Source organism: Nannospalax galili, unplaced genomic scaffold, assembly GCF_000622305.1.
Source record: "Nannospalax galili isolate Female #2095 unplaced genomic scaffold, S.galili_v1.0 scaffold1892, whole genome shotgun sequence".
Taxonomy (NCBI): Eukaryota; Metazoa; Chordata; class Mammalia; order Rodentia; family Spalacidae; genus Nannospalax; species Nannospalax galili.
The window spans coordinates 654933-681484 of NW_008331144.1; the positions used below are offsets into that span (position 1 = coordinate 654933).

General features: G+C 42.2%; 1 protein-coding gene across 3 annotated transcripts in view; it reads right to left on the reverse strand.

Annotated features, from left to right (window-relative positions):
- The window catches only part of Usp49 (ubiquitin specific peptidase 49), a 110701-nt gene extending 85878 nt beyond the window's left edge, over nucleotides 1-24823 (reverse strand). The window contains exons 1-2 of one of the 3 annotated variants that reach the window (XM_029558696.1): nucleotides 24799-24818; nucleotides 20506-20587 (exon numbers count right to left, since the gene is read on the reverse strand). The gene's annotated coding sequence lies outside the window, so the exon portion shown is untranslated. Of the gene's footprint in view, nucleotides 1-20505; nucleotides 20588-24798 lie in introns of all 3 variants that reach the window. The other 2 variants (XM_029558692.1, XM_029558698.1) reach the window with 2 other exon arrangements.
- Nucleotides 24824-26552: the final 1729 nt, after the last annotated feature.

Here is a 26552-nt window from a genome sequence, read left to right on the forward strand (position 1 = left end):
AAGAAAGAATCTGAAACAAAAGAACAGCAGAAAACAGGTGTCAACAAGGGAGATATGGATAAAAATGGGGTTAATATTTTTTTGGGGGGGAGGTTATACAAGGAACCTAGGGGATAAAGGGAAAGAAGGAGCTCGAGAGGTGGGACCATAGAAGAAGGGTATTATTAAGAGAGAAATAGGAAAAATGGGGGCACTTTAATTGGGGAAATCATGGTGGAAGGGTTAGATAATGCAAGAGATAATGCCTAGCTAGTTTTAAAACCAGAGGGAACCATATTAGTACCAAAACCTACTGAAAATTATACATACCAGATCAAAAAATGTATGTCTAGGCAAGGTTTATCTGAGAACAATTGGTCTTTGCCCAAGATTTATCTACATGGCACATGGTAATTAAAAGTAGCAGACTGGTGGAACTAACCTTCTTGGATGTTTAACATACTTTGAGGCCTATCCTAATTTGGTCAGAGGGACATAAAGGACAGTCTTTGCTCCTTGCCCTCCTAGGTTGACTAGTTCCAGGTCAACTATGAGCATCTCTCAAAATGTCCTATAACTGTGATGAGTCACCTATCCTCTTGATCAAGGAGGCCATGGAGACCCCACAAGATGGACTTGAACCAGTGTCCAGTCTACAAAGAGGAGGGTCAATACAGAAGAAACATTTCCTCCATGGTTCCAAGCAAAGCCAGCCATGGTCGAGTAAGACCTTTGACTTATCGAGCAGGACCTTTGACTTATCGTCACATAGACGGAACTGGTAAAGAAAGGAGCCAGGGGCTCCTCCCAAGCCCATGTGACCCCTGAGGAACAGATCCTCAAATAGCCTTAAGAGTAAAAATATGGGCTGGAGAGATGGCTCCACTTTTAAGAGTACTGACTGCTCTTGCAGAGGACCTGGGTTCGATTCCCAGCACCCACATGGCGGCTATGAACTGTCCTTAACTCCAGTTCCAGGGGAATTTGAAGCCGTCTTCTGACCTCCATGGCACTGCACGACACGGGTGCACTCACATATATGAAGGCAATACACTCATACACATAAAATAAAAATAATATAAAGTATTTTTAAAAAGAGTAAAAATAAATTGGTTTATCTGGGCCAACTGTATGGCCTTAAACACCCAAAAGGGAAGTATAACCAAAGATTAAAGGGGCCAATATAATTTTTTTAAGAGTCCATATATATAGCTAAAGGCTACATAACAAGCAGCAATGCCAGATAGAAGATATCTTCTTTTGAGTTGTTGGCCAGGGTGGCCCGAGAGACTCCCAGATAGTAATCCATCATAAAACTGGGAAAATGAACAGCAGACTCCAATCTTGTCTAAGGACTATTGACAACTGATTGCTGCTAGATGAGGAACAGCTGACCTTCTAAAACAAAGACCTCTAGATAGGCTGACTATATTCACTGGATGGACAAGTACTGGGGAACAGCTGGGGATGCCAACAACACAGTGGACAGTAGCAGGGATGACAGAGTATAAGGGCTCTAGTTGCGGGGGGAGGTTATGGGAGGGTGCCATCTGGGAAGTGGGTATATAGATGAGTAAGATTGTTTGGGATGTTCTGTGTGATATACACAAAAAAAAATCAACAAATTAAAAAATGAGTTATATTTGAGGAGGAAGCATAAAAATTTACATCATGTTAATTAGTAGAGGTGATAAACATTACCACTGAAATCTACCCAGTGACTTTATATCCATACATGGGTGACAAGGATCCGAGTGCAACTGACAATGACTATTAATAATCAGAGACATACAGATTAGAGATGCACACGCCAACATCTAAGTGTTATTACCAAATACAATGTTTTTCTGTAAGAAATAGTATATTTTAAAATGAAATGGAGATCTTTTTTAAAAGTTAAAGACTCATTCAATTTTATGTCTTACAGGGTTTATACTGAATTCAATATTGTTTAACTGTATTAATTTAACTGTGAACCTAAAAATTTTGTAGCCACTCTTTAAAGAGATGTATCTTTGCTCTGGAAATTGTTATTGTTAAAGCTGTAATGAAATGCTTCTTCTTCTAAAAAAAAGTAAAATTTAAAAATTTTTTTAAAAACATTCACACATAAAATAAATGAATTTAAAGGCATGTGCCACCACCTACAGGGAGACCCTGTCTCAAAAAATATATATATATATATATGGAAAAAAAATATATGGAAAAAATATATATGGAAAATATATATATGTGTGTGTGTGTATGGTTTAAAGCTTATTTTACTTGTTTTAAGTCTTTAAATATATTTTTTAAAATATATTTCACCCGAGTGTGGTGGTGCATACCTTTAGTCCCAGTAGAGGCAGGTGATTTGTTTCAAGCCAGCCTGGTCTACAAAGTGATTTCCAGGCCAGCTGGGGCTACAGGGGAACCCTGTCTCAAAAACAGACAAACAAAATATATTTCATGTTTTTCAATAAAATAAAAGATATATTTGCAAAGTATAATGATGAGAATATATTGTTTAATCTTAGAAAAGAGAGAATGGAAAACAAATCTCTGGTTTTAAGTGTCCTTGATTATTTCAGATTATGGTACAGGACTGGAGATGTGGCTTGGTTGGTAGGTGCTTCCCATCCATGTACAAAGTCCTCAGTTCCATCCCCAGAACCCAATAAACTGGGGTGAGAGAATAAACCAGATTATGGCTGTGGCAGCTTAGCTCAGCCATGGAAATTTTCCATTGGATTACATTTCATACTGAGATATATTTTTCTTGTCTTTTGTACACTGACGATGATGATGGTGAACATGTGTGTGTGTGTGTGTAATGTTGTGAGAGTGGGCATGTGCATGTCAAAGCACATGTGTAGAGGTCAGAGGACACTTTGTGGGAGTCAGTTCTCTCCTTCAATCATGTGGGTCCTAGGGGTCAAACTCAAGCGGTAAGCTTGGCAGCAAGTGCCTTTATCTGATGAGCCATCTCACCAGCCCAATATTGAGACCCATTTTTCTTTGTGAGTTGGCTGTTATGTCATTGACTCACAGGAACATTTCTTTGTGGCTACAAAATCTGAAGACTGCAAAGACTCCCAGAGGGCTTCTTTCCAGCTTCCCTCTCCAGATAAAGGAACATGAGAGCCCTTAGCTTCCAAAACCAAGCTTTCTACTCTGCTCCTGCCTGTTGCTCCCAGTCACCCAGTGACACAAAGGAGGGGCACAGTTTGTTATTCTATTGTCTCATAACAGTAAACTAGAGAGAAGGTGAATTTATACCAACCACCAAGACCCAATATGTACCCACAAAGATGCACCTAAAGAGCACAGTGCCCCAAAGAAATGGGCACATGAGTGAAATTATTAAATATAAAAAAGAGATTTCTGTCTCCCAGGGATTTCACACACAAATGAAAATAGCTGGAGACTTCCATGCAGAAAATAGTGAAGTCTGTGGAATTCTGAAGCAAACTGTACAAGTAGAAAAGATAAACGGGAAGAAGAAAGTAAGACCAAAGATTTATGCAACACAAGGCAAAATGGAAGAGGGGGTCTTAGAAAAAATGAGCTGAAGCTAGGTAAAGAGACGACTCTAGGCATTTCTCTAAAGAGACTTGTTGCATTCTTACTTATTTGTCTCACGTAATTTCATCCGCTATAATTATGAGAAAAGCGTTCCTATCCTTTTCCATAAAGAACTTTTTTGGGGGGGGACAGGGTCTTCCTAGTCCCAGCCCACTTGGAAGTCACTATGTGGAGCAGGCTGGCCTCACAGAGATCAGCCTGCCTCTGGCACCCCAGGGCTGGGATTAAAGGCACGCCACACCAGGTGCTCCATAAAGAACTTTTAGTACCCACTGAGCAGGGAATAGCAGTAGGAAGAAGCCCTTTAATTCTCAATTTAAGTTCTTTAAAACATAAATATCTAGGGCTAGAGAGATGGCTCAGCAGTTAAGAGCACTGACTGCTCTGGCAGAGGACCCAGGTTTGATTCCCAGCACCCACATGGCAACTAACAACTGTTCGTAACTCCATTTCCAGGGGATTTGACACCCTCTTCTGACCTTCAAGAGCAATGCATGACAAGGGTGCACTTACATACATGTAGGCAATACACTCATACACATAAAGTAAAATGAATATCTAGCCTACTGTGGTGGCTCACTACTGTGACCCAGCACTTGCCTGGCTGAGGCAGAACTGCCTTGAGTTCAAGGCCAGTCTCAGCTGCATAGTTCTAAACCAACCTGAGCTACAGAATAAATCCCTAACTTCAAAAACCAAAATAAAGACAAACAGCACATGCACAAATGTGTGCATGCCCATGAAACCTGAAACATCTTTCAGTGGTAAAACATAAATTTTCTCAAGTTTTAAATTTCACCAAAATAAAACTGAACCCCAGCAGGTAAGAAAAACAGAAAAATTTGAACTTCACTAAAACCTACAGTAAATTAACAGGACATTTGGATACTGTAACCCATGGATAGGGGCTTACAGGAGGCTGGGAATATCTAGCTTAGTGGCAGAGCCCCGGCCTAGCATGCATGAGGCCCTTAGTTTAATCTTAGCACCACAAGGGGCTGCGGGGAGGCTCCTTCCCACTAGTTAAGGGAAAGAAGACTAGAGAAGAGTCCGAGTTCTAGCTCTGGACAGATAAGTGAACATGAGGAAGCGGTTTCTACTCTCTGGGTCTCAGATTCTACATCTATAAAGGAAACATTTAAGTTTCTCAGCGGCCTAGCTTTCTATTATGTAAACATCCTAAACTCTTTCAGATGTTATTCTCTTATAGCAAGCTCTATGCTAAGCATAATAAAGGAGGGCAACAGAAGCTAAAATGAATTCGTTAGATACAATTCTGCTATTGTAGCAAAATTCTGAAACTGCTACAAGTCACCCACTTATTTAGTCTTGTATTAAAACAGGACATCAAGGAAATGAGCTTTGATTTTCAGTGAAATGTGGTGGACTGAATGCCTGTCTTTAGCTGTGTCCCAGGAGTAACTTCTAAGTGGTGCTATAAATGCAAATACTCAAAGAGGGAACAAATTAAATAATATTCTCCCCAACCTTCAATTGCTCAGGACAAAATCCTTTCAAATTAAATTTAGATAAGCATCATCAGTTCATGGATTTCATTTTATATTGTTTTTGAGTTTCTATGTGTATGTGTCTATACAATGTGAGCATGTGTGCACTGTGTGTATATGCAGGCACAAACACGTAACAGTGCGTGTGTGGAGATCAGAGGACAAGCCCAGGTGCAGCTCCTCACTTCCATCTTATCTGAGTCAGGGCCTTTTGGTTGTTTTTCTCGTCTGTATGCCAGGCAACCAGGTCCCACAGGAGAGTTGGGATCATACTATGTGTCTGAGTTTTTAAAATTTATTTTAAAAGATTTAATTTTATTTTATGTATATGAGTGCTTTGCCTGCATGTATATAAGTGCACCATGTGCATGCAATGGCTGTGGAGGCCAGAAGAGGATGTCAAACCTCCTGGAACTGGAGTTGGGGGTGGTTATTAGCCACCATGTGGGTGCTGGAAACCAAACCTGGGTCCCCTGCAAGAGCAAGCCAGTGCTCCCAACCACCAAGCCATCTTTCCAGCCCATGTCTTGCTTTTATGTGGCTTCTGTGGATCTGAACTCAGATCCTTACGTTTACACAGCAAGCACTTTTACTCATTAAGTCATCTCTTACGTCCCTTACTTTCAGGTTTTTGAGAAAAGTTCTCATGAAAGCCCAGGCTGGACTTGATTTCACCCCTTGCCTTCATCTTGCAAGTGCTGGCAAGTGCACCGCCACATCAGGCTCCAAACAAACTTGTGGTGGTTGTGGTAGTGGTGGTTATAGTACTGGGAACTGAATTTAAGGCTTCACGCATGCTAAGCAAACATTCTACCACTAAGCTATATTGCTAGCCCTTTACTTATATTCACTAAGGTATATCTGACAAAACTGTATATTTTATGACGTACATTTATGATGTACAACGTATGTACATGGTCATGAAATGGTGAAATCAGGCTAATTAACATACCCATCATCTCACACACTTATCATTTTTATTGTGAATAGAAGAAAGTTTGTGGAGGCTGAAAAGCAAACAAATAATTATTTCATTTAGCAGAACAAAGAAAGCAAAAACTTAAGAGAACTCTGAGGGGAAGTCTAGAGAAAAACCAAATTGAGCTAAAACACAGCAGAAAAACTTGAAACATCTCTGAAAAGGTGGCAACAGGCAGAACGGAAAGAAGAGTAAGCCTTCAGTTCTGCAGTGCTCACTCCTGACACGATGAATAAGGCAACACTATGTATTCAAGGCAATTCCCTAAATGAAAGGCCAAAACTAATGTGTAAATGTTTGTTTTGTTTTTGTAGCTACAGCTGGCCTGAAACTCCCAATGTAGACCAGGCTGGCCTGGATCTCAGAGGTGAGATCTGTCTGCCTCTGCCTCTCCTATGTTGGGATTAAAGGCATTCACCACTACACCCAGAAAGATATTTTTAAGAAAACTCAGAGGCCAGGAGAGATGGCGGGGTGGTTAATAGTGCTTACTGATCTTGCAGAGGACCCAAGTTCTGTTCCCAGCATCCATGTTGGTGGCTTATAGCCATCTATAACTCCAGCTCCAGGGGATCCTTGCCTCTGCAGGCACGTGCACTCATGTGCACGTACCCATACAGACACACACACACACACACACACATATACACAAAATTTAAAAATAAAAATGAATCCTTGGGGAGAAAAAGAAAACTAAGATTGTACAGAAAGCTGTATAATTTTTATTTATTTGTTTATTTTGCTTTTGGGACATGGTCTCCTGCAGCCTGGCCTGGCCTTAAATTCACTATGTAGGCAAGAATGACCTTGAACATTCTGATCCTCTTACCTCGGTCTGGGGATCTAATATAAGACTTCGAGCATACTAGGCAAGCACTCTACCAACTGAATTATATCCTCAGCTCCAAAACTGTGCTTGTTGATCAAACACTGGGTTTTTTATGGAAACGCAGATGGAATGTATTGCTAATTATTTAACCTCTTTTCTGCCATGCAGAACAATGGAGCATAGAGAAACAGCCAGTTCTGATTTGTTTGTTTGAGACACGTTGGTCTTAACTAGCTATGTAATTGGGAATGGCCTCAAACTCCCAACTCTAGTTTCTACCTTCTGAGTACTGGGATCACAGGCACATGCCGCCAGGCCTTGTGATTTCTAATACTTTTTAATAATCTACTGAGTTTCTAACAGTAGAAGTTTTTGGTTTTAACAAAACCAAACCAAATGTGCTCCTGTAAAACCACTTGTTATTGTTCTGGCTCAGTGTCAATAATAAGAAAAGACTAGTAAGTAAAGGGCATAACTGTAGCAAGGCCTTCCCCCCAGCCCTTGGTTTTTCAAGACAGGATCTCATATGTAGCCCTGACTGACCTGGAACTTGCTATGTAGACCAACCTGGCCTCCAACTCCACCAGCTTCTGCCTCCTGAGTGCTAGGATTAAAGGCATGAGCCACAACACCTAGCCTATACTACAGCCTTGAAGCAGAATGTTTAAGGAAAAATTTTTCCTCTAGAATTAGGAAGATAATTATGCTTTAAATTTCACAAAGTGTTAGTTGTTTGAGGCAGGTTTTCACTATGTTGCTCAAGAGAACCTTGAAATAATTCTTAGGTTCGTGAGGTCTTCATGGGCCACTGAGATGGTTTAGTAAGGGAAGGTTCTTGCCATGGAAACCTGATGACTTGTTTGATCCCCAGAACCCACAAAAAGGTAGAAGGAGAGAAATAACTCTACGAGTTGTCCTCTGACCTCTACATGCATGTTGTGGCATGTGGGCCTACAAATACATAATGTACACATATACACAACAACAGAAATTAATAGTAAGTTTAAAAATAGATCCTAGCACTGGGCGTGGTGGCGTACACCTTTAATCCCAGCACTCAGGAGGCGAGGCAAGAGGATCTCTGCGAGTTCAAGGCCAGTCTGGTCTACATAGTGACTTCCAGGTCAGCTGGGAACTACAGGGAAAGCCTATCTCAAAAAGACCAAAAACAAGCCAGGCATGGTGGTACACGGCTTTTATCCCAGCACTTGGGAGGCAGAGGCAGGTGGATCTCTGTGAGTTCAAGGTCAGCCTGGTCTACATAGTGAGTTCCAAGCTAGCTGGGGCTACAGGGAAACCCTGCCTCAAAAAGACAAAAAAAAAGACCCCAAACAAACGAACAAACAAAAACAGAGGTTCTCCTGTCTCTGCTTCCCAAGTACCCAAGACTACAAGTGTATGCCACCAGGCTGTTTTCCCTTTTTTAAGTTTGATATGGGGGCTGGAGAGATGGCTCAGGGGTTAAGAGGACTGACTGCTCTTGCAGAGGACCTGGATTCAATTCCCAGCACCCACATGGGCGACTATGAACCATCCTTAACTCCAGTTCCAGGGGAATCCGAAGCCCTCTTCTGACCTCCGCGGCATTGCAAGACACAGGTGCACTCACATACATGCAGGCAATACACTCATACACATAAAATAAAAATAATAAAATATTTTTAAAAAATAAAGTTTGATATGATGGAGACTGGAGAGAGAGCTCAGCGATTAAGAGCACTGGCTATTCTTTCAGAAGACCCAGGTTCAGATCCCAGCAACCACATGGTGGCTAACCACCACCTGTAACTCCAGTTCCAGGGGATCTGACGCCCTCTTCTGGCAGCATTGCACAACACGGGTGCACTTGTATACATGCAGGCAATACATGCAAACACATAAAAAAATAAAATATTTTTTAAAAACTTAATAGGAAAAGAAAATCCACAAAGCTAAAAGAAAGAAATCTATAGATAATCTGTGAGATCTAAGCCTAAGAAGCACTAACAAAGCAATTATATTAAGGCTGAAAGCAATGAATTTGGCTACATGAAATTCAAGTATTTGTATTCAATAAATACCATAGAGAAAATTAGTAACAGATGATGCCCAGGAGATATTTTTATTGTTCAAAACCAACCAGGGATGTGCGTGTATGTATATGGATAAGCGAAATATTATTATAATTATATATAATTTCTAATTTCTATAGAAAACAAAGAACACAGACAATTCACAGAAGGAAAGCAATTAACTGAAATATGAAGAAATGCTCAAACTCATTAGTACTTAAGTTAAACTGAGACATTACTAAATGGCAAAATGTGGACAAACAGCCAGGCATGGTGGCACATGCCTTTAATCCCAGCACTCGGGAAGCAGAGGCAGGCAGATCTCTGTGAGTTCAAGGCCAGCCTAGTCTACATATTGAGTTCCAGGCTAGCTGGGGCTACAGGGAAACCCTGTCTCAAAAGACCAAAACAAACAAAAAATGTGGACAAGCCCAAGTCAGGGAGTGGTGATGGGAACACCAAGCTTGTGGGCTGTCCTTATGTAATCATAGCCATCCTGGCTCTGATTCCTTGAAATTCTAGAACATGCCCATATTGGACAGTGCAGTGTTATTGGTAGCATTGTTTACAGTAGCCTAGGTACCCATCACTATGGAGATCTATGCACACCATGGAATACCATGCTACAGTCAGGACCAATTAGCTAAATCTACATCCAGCATAAACAGACAAAACAGTACCAAATGAAAAATGTAAAAACCTAAGTAAGGTCCCCTAACCTACACCTACACACACACACACACACACACACACACACACACACACACAAACACTGAATAAAGAGATGTAATAAAAATCTAAAAAAAAATATTTTATACTCCTGCATTTATTAATTTATTCAATGAAGACTTCTGCATAACTCTTACATGGAAAGAACTGTGTTTAACTAGTAACTTTTTTGCTTTCTGTTTTTTCTTTTCTTTGAGACAAGGTCTCCCTGTAGCTCCAGCTGGCCTAGAACTCACTATGTAGACCGGGCTGGCCTTGAATTCACAGAGATCCTCCTGCCTCTGCCTCCTGAGAGCTGGAATTAAAGGAATGTGCTTAAAGATATTCTTTTTTTTTTTTTTTCTGTCTTTTTTTTGAGACAGGGTCTCCCTGTAGCCCCAGCTGTCCTGGAACTCACTATGTAGACCAGGCTGGCCTTGAACTCACAGAGATCCACCTGCCTCTGCCTAAAGATATTCTTAAGGCATACAAGACAGTGTTGGAAAGATGGTTCAGTGGTTAAGAGCACTGGCTTAGAGCACTTGCACTGCAAAAGCACTTGCAGAGGACTGGGTTTTGGTTCCTAGCATCCACATGGCAGCTCACAACTATCCAGAAGTCCAGTTCCAGAGAACCCAATGGCCTCTTCTGACCTCTGTAGGCACTGCACAACACAGTTGTACTTACATACATGCAGACAAGACACTCAGACACATAAATTTTTTTTAAAAAAATTTAATTAAAGCCGGGTGTGGTGGAACATGCCTTTAATCCCAGCACTTGGGAGGCAGAGGCAGGTGGATCCTCTTTGAGTTCGAGGCCAGCCTGAAGTGAGTTCCAGGCAGCTGGAGCTACAAGGAGACCCTGTCTCAAAAAAGACCAAAAATATTTTTTTTAATTAAAAACGACATACAAAAGTAACATAAATTAAAATTTTTTTACTTATTATTTTTATTTTATATGTATGAGTGTAATGTCTGCATGTAAGTAGGTGTACCTGTGTCACGTAATGCTCACAAAGGTTAGACGAGGGCATCAGGTCCCCTGGAACTGGAGTTACGGATGGTTCCTGCCATGTGGGTGCTAGAAACTGAACCTGGGTCCTCTGCAAGAGAAGTCAGTGCTCTTAACCTCTAAGCCATCTCTCCAGCCCCTGAGAAAAGTAATTTATAATATATATATATATATATACACACACACACACACACACACACACACACACACACACACACACTACTGCTACGAAGTCAGAAACTCATTTTGTGTGTATGGTATGTGGTGTATGTCCTTATTGTGGGTGTGTACTCGTGTACATGCATGTGGAGGCTAGAGGTCAACATCGGGTGTCTTCCCTTGTTCACTTTCCACCTTTATTTTTTTGAGACAGGGTCTCTCACTGAACCTGAAACTCATGATTCCACTAGACTGCCTGGCCAATGAGTTTTAGGGAACCCATCTTTGCTCCTCTCCCTCACAACAATGTGGTTACAGGAGCATGCCACCATGCCTGGCTTTTTATGTGGGCTCTGGAGATGGAACTCCGGTTATCATCCTTGCCTTTCAAGCACTTTATTGACTGAGCTACCTCCCCAGCCCAGGAACTCACCATTCTTAAAATAATTTTACCAACTAAGAGCTGGGGACTAAATCCAGGGACTTGTGTGTGCTAGGTAAGCACTATACCACTAAGCTACACCCCTAATCCCTAAAATACTCTCCATTAAATAGAAATGCACCTTGACAGCTAGATAATATGGTGGCTCAAGCCTTTAAAGCCAGCACTTTGGGAGGCTGAGGCAGAAAGATGAGGAAGCTACATAGCAAGTTCAAGACAAGCCTGGGCTACATGTAATCCTATCTCGAAAAAAGAAAAGTAACATACCTTTAAGGTCTTTAAAAAACAAATCAGGATATGAAAGAAACTCAAGTAGCTGGAGAGATAGCTCTGCAGATAAGAACACTTGCTGCTCTCTCAGAGGTCCCCAGCACCTACAGTAGGTGGCTCACAACCAACTGTAACTCCAGCTCCAAGCGATCTAATGCCTTCTTCTTGCCTCTGTGGGTACCAGGTATGCACAAAGTGTACATACATATGAGCAGGCAAACATTCATATATGCAAATTTTTAAAAATAATAATTTATTGAGAATTTCATACATGCATATAAGGTGTTTTGATCAAATCCATGCCCACTCCCTCCCTTCCAACTCTTCCCATATCGCCCCATCACTTTTTTCTGATAACTTTATGCACTCTTTCTTCTTCTTTGATTGATTTATTTATTTTTATGGGGTTTTTGGCTACTCTAACATTCCCCCCTCTGAAGAAGTAACCCTAAAATCTTTTAAGGATTAGATAAAAGCTCCCAAATACTTTTGACATTTTTGGACTTTGGAACGGAGTATATTGCTAAGAGGCCCAAGGACATTGTGAGTTTGAGCCAAGAAACTGGCTACTCTTCTTTGGGGTCTTTTTCCCTAACTGCCTATCCTACTTCCTATTCTTATCACATCATCCTCTGAAGAGGTTACCCAACTATATGCAAATTTTTTAAATCTAAAAATAACACGGGTTGGAAAGACAGTTCAGTGGTTACAGAGGACTAGGGTTCAGTTCCCAGCATCCACATGGTGGCTCACAACTGTCCATAAATCCAATTTTAGATCTGAAGCCCTCTGCTGGCCTCTGAGGTTTTGCAGGCATGGTACACTTATATACATGCAGGCAAATCCTCATACACATAAAATAAAAATAAATAAAAACCCAAAACTGCTAACATCTCAGTCCACAGGTAAGACACCCTTTCTCATACTTTCAGTGGTAAAGTGATTACATTTTGGAGAATTTTTTTCTACTTTATTAATTCTATTTAATGCCCCCCCCCCAAATATATTTCAACTGCTCAGGAATCTTCTCACCAGATTCCTGTTTTCTAGGAGATTTCACAAGCAGACTGCTGGCTGCCATGTAGGTGTTGTAGTTAATACACTCATTACATCAAATTGCTAACAAAAACTGATAAACATGGGGGACTAGGGAAACAGCTCGACCATTAAAGTGCTTGTTGCACAAGCCTACGGCCTTCAGTTCAATCTTCAGTATCCAGGTAAAAATCCAGGCATGGTGGCGGCACTTGTAATCCCAGTGCTGGAGAGGTAAAGACAGGAGGATCCCTGGCCAGCTGTGAGCCTCCAGTACCAGTGAAGAGACTCAAAAAACAAGACGAAGAATGACATGAGGTGACCTCTGACCTTCATTGAGCAAGCAAACAAAACCTGATCGACATCTTCAGAGTGAAGTGACATGTCTACCCCATATCCTCTGAACCCAGAACATGAGTTCTAAAAAAATCATTACTTCTCCCCTTTTCTCTGTTCTTTTTAGACAAGGTTTTGCTATGTAGCCCAGGCTAGCTAGAACTTGTGGCTATCTTCCTACCTCAGTCTCCTCAGTGCTAGGATTGCAAGTGTGAGCCACTGTGTCAGGCTTTGTATGCCTGTTTTTCTATCAAGTACATGAACATAGGACAAATGCCTAGCAGTGGAGATAGGTAATTTTAAATTCCAATAAACATGGTCAAATTTATCTCCAAGAAAGGTTTACATTCCTGACACTAGTGTGCAAGATTTTCAGCTTTTCCACATCCCCATCCACTACTGGCTATCACTGACTTCTTAAATCTCTTATCAGTCTTACAGGTAAAATGATAATAATTACATTTCATTTTTATTTATATAAATTATTGGAATTGCTAAACTTAGAACTTAGGTAGATTCTACAATACTAGCTAGCAGGGTATGGTGGCGCACGCCTTTAATCTTAGCACCCAGGAGGCAGAAGCAGGCAGATCTCTGTGAGTTCCAGGCCAGCTGTGGCTACAGGGAGACCATGCCTCAAACAGACCAACCCCCACCCAAAAAAAAACAAAAACAAAAAACAAAACAACAACTAATAATAGCTGCAGGCTAAGCTTATGGGGGGGGGGATATTCAAGAGCCATATTAACAGTGTAATTGGGGAAACTGGTGTTGCTTAACCAACTAGGAATTTCAGCACTGGGTATACAATGATGCCAGTCATAAATGAGACAGATGTCTCATTAAAGCACACTCACCTTTCACTTGAAATGCACTGGTACAAGCTCTTATGGCTTTGCCACACATTTTGAACACTTATGAGTACATTCAATCCCAAAGTCATGTACTCATTTTCTCAGCTTTATGTACTTACTTATTTTTGTGTTGCTGGGGAGAGAACCTAGGGCCATGCTAGAAGTGCTCTGCCACTGAATTACATCCCAGCCTTTAACTCTCATCTTTACTGGTAACACCTCTCTGATCAATTCATTTTGCTGTTTCATGTAGTGTTTCTTATTAATTTGATTTTTTTACCTTTTCTACATGTTACAAAATACAAAGGTGCAATTAGTGTCTAGCCATGAGCATCTGATAAAATTAAGATATATGCAGCTGTAACGAACATAGAAAAAGAAACACAGTGCTTGTTCAGCTTGCACAAAGACCTTGGTTTGATCCCTAGCACTAATACTGGGAGAGGGGAATATATAATCCTAGCACTAGAAAGGCTGAGGCAGAAGGATCATTAGTTCAAGATTAGCCTCAGCGCTTATACAGTTCCAAGTCAGCCTAAATTACAGGAAACTCTTTAAAAAACAAAACAGTAAAAACCCAAACTAGATTATGGTTGTGGCAGCTTAGTTCAGCCACAGAAAACTGCCATTGGACTCCCATTCAATACTGAGATCTATTTTTCTTTTATTTCTTTTTTTGGTCTTTTTGAGACAGGGTCTCCCTGTAGCCCCAGCTGTGCTGGAACTCACTGTGTAGACCAGGCTGGCCTTGAACTCACAGAGATCTGCCTGCCTCTGCCTCCCCAGTGCTGGGATTAAAGGCGTGCACCACCACGCCCGGCCTCTATTTTTCTTTTTTATTACTGTGTATGTATAAGGGTGCTTGCTGCCAAGCCGACAACCTGAGTTTGATCCCCAGTTTCTGCATGGTAGGAGAAGTGATCTTCTACAACTTGTCCTCTAACTTCCATCTAAAAGCTGTATGGCACTGCATACACACACAACACATACACTAAAAAAAAAAAAATGGGGAAGAGGGGAGGTTTTGAGACAGGGTCTTGCCAGCTGGCCTGGAACTCACTATGTAGACGAGGCACTGGCCTTGATCTCATAGAGATCCACCTGCCTGTGTCCTACTGCTGGGACTAAAGGCAGGCACCATTATGGCCGGCTTAAATAAGTTGTTTTTTAAAAGAAGGGCTGGAGAGATGACTCCGCAGTTAAGAGCATTGCCTACTCTTCCAAAGCATCTGGGTTTGATTCCTAGCACCCAGATGGTGACTAACAACTGTCAGTAACTAGTTCTAGAGAATCCTGATGTCCTCCTCTGGCCTCTACGTTCTGCATGCATGTAGTGCACTTACACGCAGGCAAAACACTCACATATATATATAAAATTTAGAAATTTTTAAAAAGAAGGGTAAATGTAAGCAATGGCCATTCACACAGATATTATAGGCATACTGTTTCTTTTTTTGTTTGCTTTCATTGTTGTTGTGTTTTGGTTGTTTGGTGTTTTTCTATGACAAGGTCTGACCTAGAACTTACTATGTAGACCAGGCTGGCCTTGAACTAATAAAGATCCAACTGCCTCTGCCTCCCAAGTGCTGGAATTAAAGGCCTGTGTCATCACACTTGGTACATTCTGATTTTTTATGGTTTTGTTGTTATTTGGGTTTGTTTAGTTTGAGACAGGGTCTTACATCCCAGACCGGCTTCAAATTCCTTATGAATTATAGCTGAGGATGACCTTGAACTCCTTCTTCTGCCTCCACTTCCCAAGTGCTGGGAATGCAGGCATGTGCTACCATGCCTGGCTGGATTCCAGTTTATAAAAATGAAACATTAGGGTTGGAGAGATGGCTCAGCAGTTTAGAGCACTGGCTACCCTTGCAGAGGACCGTGGTTCAGTTCCCAGCACCCACCTGGTAGCTAACTACCATCAGTAACTCCAGTTGCAGTACATCCAATGCCCTCTTCTGAACTCTGTGGGCACTGTACAACACTGGTGCACGTACATACATGTAGGCAAAAACCATACACATAAAAATTTTTTTCTACTTAAAAAAAACCCACTATAGACCCACATACTCTATGAGTATATGCATATATACAGTGACTTCTGTTCATGAGTGCTGATTTGCTGTCAAAGGCTCAATGCCTATGTTGTTAAGATATTAGCAATGATGGCTAAAGTAAACGATTCACACATTTTCTTACCTGATTTTCTTCATGACTACCTCTAGTTAACAATTTTTGTCAAGAAGAATCTAATTAGCTCTAACAGGGACTTTGACTTTATTATCCTGATAAATCAGTAATCCATTATTATAAAAATAAGTACCACAGTTTGTCTGTCATTCTAGAAGGGTTTTAGCTCAAAACTGATAAATCAATAAACCTTACCCTTGCTTTAATTTTCAAATAAAATTTTTATTCACAGGATAAACTGATCCTTGAGGCTATTTCAAAGTCAAATGCTCTTGCTGCTTTAACACACCTAGGCAGCCTAACCAAGTAATACACATGACAGATCCAACACATCCTCCCCATCTCAGAGACTGAATTAGAGGGAGCAGGAGGCAGGGCAGAGCAGGACCCCAATGTGAGAAAATGCTAAAACTTAGCTATAATTTATCGTTTGGTCACTCTTGGTTGCCTTTTGAAAAAGCTGATACAAAGGTAGGGCCTGTCTTTCCTTTGGGGAGCTGAGCGGCAGATAAAAGCATCTCCCTAACTCAACAGCAATAGTCCTGCCCTCCCACCCCTCACACACTGGCCCAGCAAGAGCAGCACTGCTGGGTGGCTTCTAAGGACAATGCTGGAAGCCCGCTATTCTCACAATGGGTGGGAGCAGGGAGACCAGCTTCCTGGGCTCTAAACTATGCCAGACTGCCCTGCTAATCCGCCCCAAATCCCACAGCACTGGGGTGGGGGTGGAGGACAGCATACAAATATCAAACTGAACTATGGGCAATAGCTCTAGGTTACAGACAGTCCTAATATTCCTGTATCTGAGGAGGGTATGGTGGGAGGGGGGATGATACGCACAAAAAGCCTTTCAAAACACACAAAAATTAATTTTAACCCTGAGTCTTGTGATGTGCTAACCAGCATCTGCCCCTGGCTGCATGGGAGGCACGCAGTAGCAGGCATTTTTTGTGAGGCTGGGAGAGATGCTACCAGAGTGTAAATTACTAATTAGCTCAAAGGAAGACAAAGAGAGAAAATACCTGTCACAGAATGCTGTTTACAACTCGACATATGATAAAAACAACCCTGAACATTTCAGAAGAGCGCCTTACTTTCCAGACTTCTATTAACATGTGAATGGAGAAGGAGCAGCATTACAGTCTTTAAAAACTGCCCATGTCTCAGAAACAATACCACAAGACTAGAAACAATGCTTTCCAAATCATTTGTAATTTTCTCGTCCTTATGAAAGGGAAGTGTTTTTAATTATTACAACCAGCTTTTATAAGGAGCTATATCTCATTGCTTTGATAAGAGCTTAAAGAGGGAGGAAAAAAGCAGCCCACAAGTTCTGTATTTTACATTTGTCAGAATACAACTAATATTCCTTTGACTTCAATTAAACAAGCCTTTCTGTAGTTTACACCTCTATTGTGCTGAACACTGGAGACTGATTGGAGGTGGGAAGGGGTCAGTTAATTTGCTTACATGACAACAATGAGAAAGATTTAAAATGTAGGTTTAATGGGGGAGATGCAATGCTACTGTTTCTATGGATCCTCTCCCGGTAAGGCAGACCTATTGGTGTGAATCCTAATCAACATTCTGGAAGCAGAGCACCCTGCTTTGATCCTGGCCAGCTCCTGGAAGCTATGTACAGATCTTCAAGGTAGGAATTTCACCTCAAATATTTTGTGGTGGTGCATGGAATGGTCCTGTGGCTCCTCCTGCTTCTCATATATTCATTACCATGAGACATTAGTAGATGAGGGTGCACACTGCAAGTGCTAACCCAGAAGTATTTCACAACACAATTTTTTGTTGATGGGAGGGGTCTATACATGTCACTCACAGGTGACAGTGTCTTTTTCAGAATGTACTGAAGAAAACGGGCTATATAATTACAAAGCCCTCCTAAATACTTATTTAGGATTTAAAAACAATTTTTAATTATTTTATTTATTACTTTTATTTTATGTGTATAAGTATATTGCCTGCATGTATGTAAGTGCACCTGAGCCATGCAGTGCCCTTGGAGGTCGGAAGAGAGCTTCAGATTCCCCTGGAACTGGAGTTACAGACGGTTGTTAGCCCCCATGTGGATGCTGAGAATCAAACCCAGGTCCTCTGCAAGAGCAGCTAATGCTCTTAACTGCTGAGTCATCTCTCTAGCCTCCTATTCAGGAATTTTTTGAGACAGGGTCTCACCACATAGCTCAAGCTGGACTGGAACTCACAATGCCGCCCAGAGTGACTTTGAATTCATGGTAATCCCTCTGCCTCAGACTCCTGAGTGCTGGAGGCATGCACCAACACATTCTGGTTTCTAAATCCAATCTTGGCATTACTTTGCTTTAAGAGTTTTGACTAAAATAAAGCATATACCAAACATATTCCCTTACCTTTTTGTTATTTTTTATTATCATTGTTATTATTTGAGATTTTTTTTTGAGACAGGGTCTCCCTGGAGCCCCTGCTGGCCTGGAACTTGCTATGTAGACCAGGCTAGCCTTCATCTCATAGATCCACTTGCCTTTCCCTGGAGCTGGGATTAAAGGCATGTGTCACCACACTCAGCTCCCTTACCTTTTTAAAAAGATTTACTCCTTTTCTGACGCGCTCTTCAGACCTCCATGGGTATTGCATGGCACAGGTGCACTTACATACATTCAAGGCAATACACTCATAAAGTAAAATAAATAAAATATCAAAAAAATTCAGGAGAAAAAGATTTACTTCTTTTTATATTTTGTATTTATATATTTTATGTGTGTTTGCCTACATGTATGTATGCATACTGCGTGTGTGCTTGGTGCCCCTAGAGGCTAGAAGAGTGCATCAGGTCCCTTAGAATTGGCATTGTAGAGTGTTGTGAGCCTCCATATATGGTTGCTGGGATTGGAATCAGGGTCCTCTACAAGAGGAGCAAGTCCTCTTAACTGCTGAGTCATCTCTCTAACCCCTTCCCTTTAAAAAAAGATTTTATGTATTTAATTATGTATATGGGGGTAGTATGTGCAAGTGCAGGTGCCTTCAGAGAGTTACAGATAGTAGTGAGCCTCCTGTAGTTGGTACTGGAAACTGAACTCTGGTCCTCTGCAACAACATAAGCACTCTTAACCGCTGACCTCTCTCTCTAGTCCCCTCCCTTTTCCTTTCAAAATGAAGAGTTCATATGCATTTTTTCTTAATTTATTTGTTTAAAATTACTTAGGTAAGAGAAAATGATAGAGCAAATGAGATAAAATGAAATAAATTTGTGTAAAGGAATACAAAAATCTTTTGCATCAATTCTGTAATTCTCCTCAAGTCTGTTAACTGCAATAAAACCAAAAGTCATCAAAAGTCTATACTCCCAGTACATGGGAGGTGGAGGCAGGAGGATAGAGTTCAAGGTAAGCTTCAGCTGCCTGAGATACCATCTCAAACAACAAACAAACATAGGGTAGTAACAACTGCTCCCCATAGAGTTGTTTCCAATTTCAAGCAACTGGCATAGTTAACTAATGTATATTTGTTTTTTTGTGTGTGTGTACACATTTTTTTTTAAATAAACAGGATCATACTATGTAGCCTTGGCTGGCCTGGAACTTGCTTTGTAGACCAGGCTGGCCTCAAACTCTCAGAGATCCTCCTGCCTCTGCCTAAAGGCATACACCACACCACACCTGGCTGTATTTAACTAATGAAAACACTGGTTATTACTTGTTGCTTTGAGAAAAGGCTATACTGTGTAGCACAGGCTGGGCTAGAACTCACTCTGTAGTCTAGGCTGGTCTCAAACTTCTAGTTAATCTTCCTGCCTTAGTCTCCCAAGTGCTGGGATTGCAGTTATGATCCACCATACTTAGCAAGTTACTTTTTTTTTAATGAGTAAATTGATCTATCTAACCAAATTAAAGCAGATGTGTATTTGACATATTACTTAGACAAGCATACATAGAGAAATAGAAAAGAAAAAAACCAAAAAAACCAACAATGGTCCAAACAGATTTTCCTTATGGATATCTGTACTGAAATATAACTTCCATTTTTCCTCAAACATCAATAATCTTTCAACTGAGGAAATAATCTTTTTCCAGCTTCCAAAGTAGGCAGGCAATTTGCAACACAGTAAGGCATTTTTAAATTGATTTGGAGTCTCGTTGTTGGTTTAAAAAAAAACAATTTGGGAATAAAGAAAATCACCACACATGAGAACTTGATGCAATCTGTGCATTGTATGCCATGCTCATGGTGTCTGCCCTAGGTTCACCACTTTTAAAGAAACTGAGACAGGTGGGGTGGGGTGGTACCCACCTGCAATCCCCACACTGGAGAGAAGGTAAGAGGATCAAGAGTCCAAGTTCTGCCTTCTCCATATATAGAGAGTTCCAGGCAATCCTGGACTATATGAAACACTATCTCAAAAAAACAAAGGAGAGAAATGAGGAAGGGAGGCTGATTTCAGAACAGAAATAAATGCAAATACAGCATTAAATGTATAACTGATTAAAGACAGACTCTCCTAATTCAGAAAATAATTAAATGCTAGAAGAGATTATCTACAAGGTTGTCTCATTGCCACTGAAGATTTATAAGAAAATGGGATGAATTTTTATCTACCTGGGATGACTTAGGTGGGATATTGACTGAAGTTGCAGGATAAACCAGAGGTTCTTTCAAGGTCTCTTCCCATCCAAAGACTCTAAGGTTAACCAGGAAAAAAAATTAATTATATACAACCTACTGATTCAACTAGGAAACTAGATACAAGTTTTATGCTTATCAAATAAGATTATAACCCAAATAGAAGTTAAATTCCATTGTCAGCTGGGTATAGCAGCTCATACCTATAATCCTAGCACTCAAACTGAGGCAGGAGGATTGCCACAAATTGAAGGCTAGTTTAGGCTACATAGTGAGTTCCAGACCAGACTGTTACAGTGTGAGACCTTGTCTCAAAACAAAAAAAAAAAACAGAAACAAGTCAGCACTTGGGGGGGCAGAGGCAGGCAAATCTCTGTGGGTTCAAGGTCAGCCTAGTAGACTAGTGGGGGGGGGAGAAAGAGAGGAGATTGATTTCTACTTGATGAACAAAAGAAAATAGAGCCTAAATTGGAGTCCTTACTAATAAATAATATTGTCTGAGTTAAAAGACCATGAATTTTCCAGCTATCCACTGAAGGGCTGAGTTTAGCTCAGTGGTGAAATGCTTGCCTGGCACGTGTGCTGCTCTGGGGTTAACTCCCAGCACAGAGAAAGAATAAAGGAAGAAAGGAAGTGGGGAAAGGGGGAGGGAAGAGGGAAGGAAAGTGGAAAGGAAGAAGGAAGAGGTAAGAATAAGGAGGGAAAGGAAGGGAAGATCAATGAGGCAAGGCGACCTTCACAACCATAATTAGTGGTTTAGCACACTAGAGCAGCAATGTAACAGAAACAAAAGGCAGGACTCAAATCAGCTCTTTCCTCTGATCCTGTAGTTTATATTTTCATTCACTCACAATGTATCATTTTTAAGAGAACTGCATTATAAAAATGGCAATAGCATACACAGAGCACAGCCAGCCCAAACACATCTACAAGGGAATGTGTACACATGTCTCACAAACAGGTGTCTCATGTCAAAGCTACTCTTCATCTGGAAAGTTAACATTTCCAGACTAATCTCAAAATTAGCAGCAAAGTAGTGATTTTTAAAAATCTCCATAAAGTTGCTAAAAAAAAAAAAAAAAAAACCTGCTTACCTTGAACACCTACCTGCCTAGCAGAATTCAAAAAAATAAATCATGAACTGTAAGTTATACTCATGATTAACAGTTAATCCAAGGTTCTAAGTTATCCACATATATTAATAACCAATGTTTCTGATAAACACAAATCAAAATCAAATCTTTGTTCTTACAGATGTCAGAAACAAGAACAATCTGAAGTCCACACACCTTTAAAAATAGGGTTTTCTTCTCTGAGATAGCACTACTCCCAAAAGGGCTACTTGCCTATCATTGCTTTTGTTTGCTTCTTTTTTCTACTTTTTGTTCATTTTATTTTGAGACAGGGTCTCACTACCACCCCTGCTTGGCCTTAAACTTACACCAAAGGCATGTGCCACCATACCTGGCTCTGGGGTTTTTTTGTTGTTGTTCTTTGTTCTTTTGAGTCAGTCTTGTGTAGCCCAGGCTGGCCTCCAACTCCTCCATGTAGGCAAGAATGGCCCCTCTACCTTGGGAGTGCTAGGAAACAGGCATGTGCTACCACGTGCTGGGGATGGAATCCAGGACTTCATGAATGCTGGGCAAGCACTCTACCAACTGAGGTACATCCCCAGCCCTTAGAATAGCAGTTTTGAGGTTTGTTGGTTTGCAATGCTAGGGACAAAATCCAAGGCCTTGTACAAGATAGACAGGCCACATTTACAACCCATACACAACTTGGGAGGGTGGGGCACACATCTGTGTATCTGAAGGTATACTAATGAAATAACCTCAAATAAGATTCTTTCAAGAACAGCTTGCAACTTTGCCCCCCAACCCCAAGTAAATTATACACTACCATTCATGCCATCAAATACAAAGAAAATATTCATTCATAGTCTTAGCTAAATGTAAATGCTTTCAAATGAAAATGACTAAAACACAATACCAGGAGAGAATAACTTAAATTCTGTCCCAAATTTCTCATCTTCCCTTTAATTTCCAAAAGGGTCTTAGAGAGTCAGCAAGTTATCGGGTAAAGGCACTTGCCACCAAACCTGGCAACCTGAGTTCCATCCCTGGGAACCATGTAGTAGAAGGAGAGACCCCACACCCCCCATGTGTTCCCCACATACGTGGACAATGTAATTTTTTAATTTAAAAAAGTCTTACAAATCAAAAGCTTCTAGAAAATTAATACGGCCTTCTTGATTCATAATCATAAAACACACTGGGCAGAGGAGCTGTCCAGACTCCAGACTGCAACATTATCTTACCAAGTTTTTTTTCATAAGTTACTCATAAATTCATTACCTAAATCTAAAAGACAAGTCCACCATTCTCACACCATCCACAACTCTACAAGTCAACCTTTCTTTACTTCATTGTATAAAACTGAGGAGGAACCTACTGGCCTATGAAATGTCCCACACAAAGCTAAAAGCAGCTTAGGAACTCAGTGTCCTCAAAGCCCTGATTTAAATCTCTCCCATAGTAAACTTCCCTGGTTGGTTATACACCTTTCTCTGAAATGATTTCTCCATATTCTCCAGCCACTGAAAATAATTAATCAGAAATCTGGTTGATAAGTGGAAACAAAAAGTCTCATTTATATCCCAACCATGAAAAAGGAAATGCTGTGGATAAGACACATCCTGCCCAGCACTTGTCAGATACAAACTGCTACACCAAAACCATCACATTACATAGGCACAATATAAATAAACAAAACCAATTTTCCCATTATCGCAACATTAGCGAATTCAGGTTTTCAGCACCCAGGGCTGACAGTTTATCCATCACACAAGAATGAAATCAAATCAAAATGGGTCTCATCTTTTCAAAGTGGATATGAAAGTAGAATTTAAAGCAATCAAAGGTGGAAACTAGAGTCAAGATTCCTTGAAGAGGAAAAGGTTTCTGGAATTTCCTACTTTTACGGACAAAAGGACTCACAAATTCAATACACATTTCTCTTAACAAAGAACTCCTTTGCTGCACCCCCACCTGGGCCCCTACTTTTCAGCTTTTACCCGTGTTTCTAGGTCCCCTTTCACTCACCATGGTTCCTCCTCTTCTGCACCAAAGGCCCCCTAGACTGGATCCTTCACTACAGCATTTGTGCCCTGACCCTTCCAGACCGTCTGGGGCGTCTCATTGCAACATGCACATTCAGTTCCCACCCTAGTGAAGCCCACCCCAGGTCTACACCCATCAGGACTCCCCGGGCTGCCCTCGCTCCCGAGTCCATCCTTTAAACCTTAGGACCCATCTCCACTACCTTCATCTTGCTGAACCCCTTCAATGCACACAATTGCCCAGTTACCCTGTCCCAGGTCGCCCCTTCGACCCTGACCCTAGTCTCTTATTTAGCAATTAAAAAAAAAAAATCCCAGAATCGCGCTATTAACCCCCAGTAACTCTCTTTCCTTCCGACCTTCCACTAAACGCTCCAATTCTCCTCTGCTTCTGGTCCAGGCTCTCCCTGGCGTCCTCCCTCACTTTGCAGAATTCACACCCATCACCCACCTACTACCCCGTACCTCTGCTCAGTGCACGCCAGTCCTCCCCACTCCATCAGCTCATCTCTGCACTAGTTCTCACCCTTGTCACGTCTGGCTCTTAATCACTCTCTCTTCCCCCGACTCCCAACTACTACCCGGCGTTGCCCCTTCCTTGTCTTCCACTTACAACTCTTCCCCCGGCTCCCCTCACCCCAGCACACCCACCTGCCGAGCCTGCCCCCTCCCCGGTCCTCCCCCAAATCCCCCTCAGCTTCCCCTGACCCCGGGCTCCCTCACCTCATGCCTAGCCCGGCTTCCCCACTCCTCTCCTCCGCTCTAACCCTTTCTCCTAATCCCCCTCATCTCATTCTCAGCCCGGGTCCCCCCACGCCCCCACCAGCCAGCCTTTTCCTCTCTCTCTCTCTCTCCCTCTCTCTCTCTTTCTCTCTCTCTCTCTCTCTCAGGGCTTCATGCACTCTAGGCAAGCAATCCACCACTGAGCTATCTTTGTAATCTTTTGTGCTTTATATTTGGAAACAGGCTCTCACTAGATTGTCCAAGCTTGTTTTGAACTCACTCAATAGCTCAGGAAGGCCTTCAAGTTGTGATTCCTGAGTAACTGGGGTTACAATACACTTGTGCCACCAGGCTTTGCTGTTAGTGAATTCTAAATAGGTATATAAAAACCCCGGCCCTCCGCCCCCTCCCGACCCCCCTCTATTTACCGCCATCTTCAGCACGCGCGAGCTGTCACCAGGGCGCGAGACAAGCGCGCAGGCTCCGCCCCCTGCTCGCCCATTGGTCAGCCCGCCTGAGCCCCGCCCCCCGGGCCCCGCATTGCGCCAACTGCTCGCTGCCCGGCCGCGACTGCCGCCCCCCACGGCCCCCTCCCCCAAGCTCCGTCTCCACGGGTTCGCGCCGCGGGCGGCGAATTTAGGGTCGTCTGGTACCTCGCGGCCCCGCGTGACGGGCGAAGGCGCCGAGCGGCGCTGGGAGTCGCGGGGCGAAGTTTGGTTGAGGCCCCGGAGGGTACTGAAGGTTTCCAGACAAAGAGACACTTAAAGGTGTCTGGCCCTCCTCCTTAAAGGGCCAGACCTGGTCCGGAGCCCTACTCAGTTCCTTGAAGCTACGAGGAATTCTGCGCCAGTTCCGCGCACTCTTCAGCTCACCTTTAGGATTTCCTAGCACTGGGATGCCTTTTTCTCTCCCGAGTTTGTTTTCTTTAACGGTGTCATTCCACAAGCAGCAGCTGCAGCATCCAGCGGACCGTGGTTTCCGGAGGCAGCGTTTGCAAAAGTTACTATTGACGCCCACGCGAGGGGGGCACGTGTTGACTTTTGCCGCGCATGACCCAGGCGGGAGTCCGCTGTGTTACCGGGAAATCCTCCACCAAGGACCAAGGGAGAGGATCGTTGCCCTGAGTGTGGTCCGGGAAATAAACCAAACCCAGATGGCGGTGGCCCTAAGGGCTTCGAGAGGGATGGAGTCCACTCTCAAAGCAGTGACTTCCACCAACGTTGGCATCCTGGGCACGTCTCCTGGGCATCTTGTCCTGGCATAACTTGCCGAGGACCGTCCCCCCAAATAAGGTAAGCATTGTTACAACACCCAAGACACGACTAAGGAAGGTGAAGCCATTTTTAGTTTAAAGAAAACTAATGAAATGAACATTATTAGCTACAATGGTTCAAGGCTTCGCATCTGTAAACAGGAAATAGGGAAGCAAAGAAGGCAAAGCCAGACGTGGTGGCACATCTGGTAATCGAAGCACTCAAGAGGCCGAGGCAGGTGTATCACACTAAGTTTGAAGACGATGGACTGCCGTGAGTTCAAGGCAAGTTATGTATAGCTGGGACCCTATCTGGGAAAAGCGAACAAACAAACAAAATCCCAAGGACTCAGGAGGCAAAGATTGAAAATTGTCTCGAATAAAAAGCAATAAATGAGCTTGTTTGCTTACTTCACAAAAAGGGGGGGGCTGGAGAGGTGGCTCAGCAGTTAAGAGGACTTAACTGCTTTTGCATAGGACCTGGGTTCGATTCCCATCACCCACATGGCAGCTAACAACCGTTTGTAACTTCAGTTCCCGGGAAGTCCGAGGTCTTCTGTTCTCGTCTGGCACTGCATGAGGGAGGGGGGGGTGGTGCATTTACTTACAAAATACTCAAATACCCCTTAAAAAATGATTTTAAAAACAGCTCAGATTTAGAACCACAATTTAGTGCTCTGGTTGCTGCCATCTTTAACAATTTGCTATGGAATTCCTACATCACAACACCTTAATGGGCTATCTTTCTTCCTTCATATCCCAGTTCCCAACAAAATTCTTGAAGAAGACAGTATCTATTCCCGGTTCCCTAACGAGGTGCTTTTTTGAGTGAGAAGCTTCTTAGAATGTTGTGCTCTCAGAATAGCAATCTATGAGGAGAATATTCTCAGCACTGTGAACATGCATGAGCTCCATCAGGTTCTCTAAACC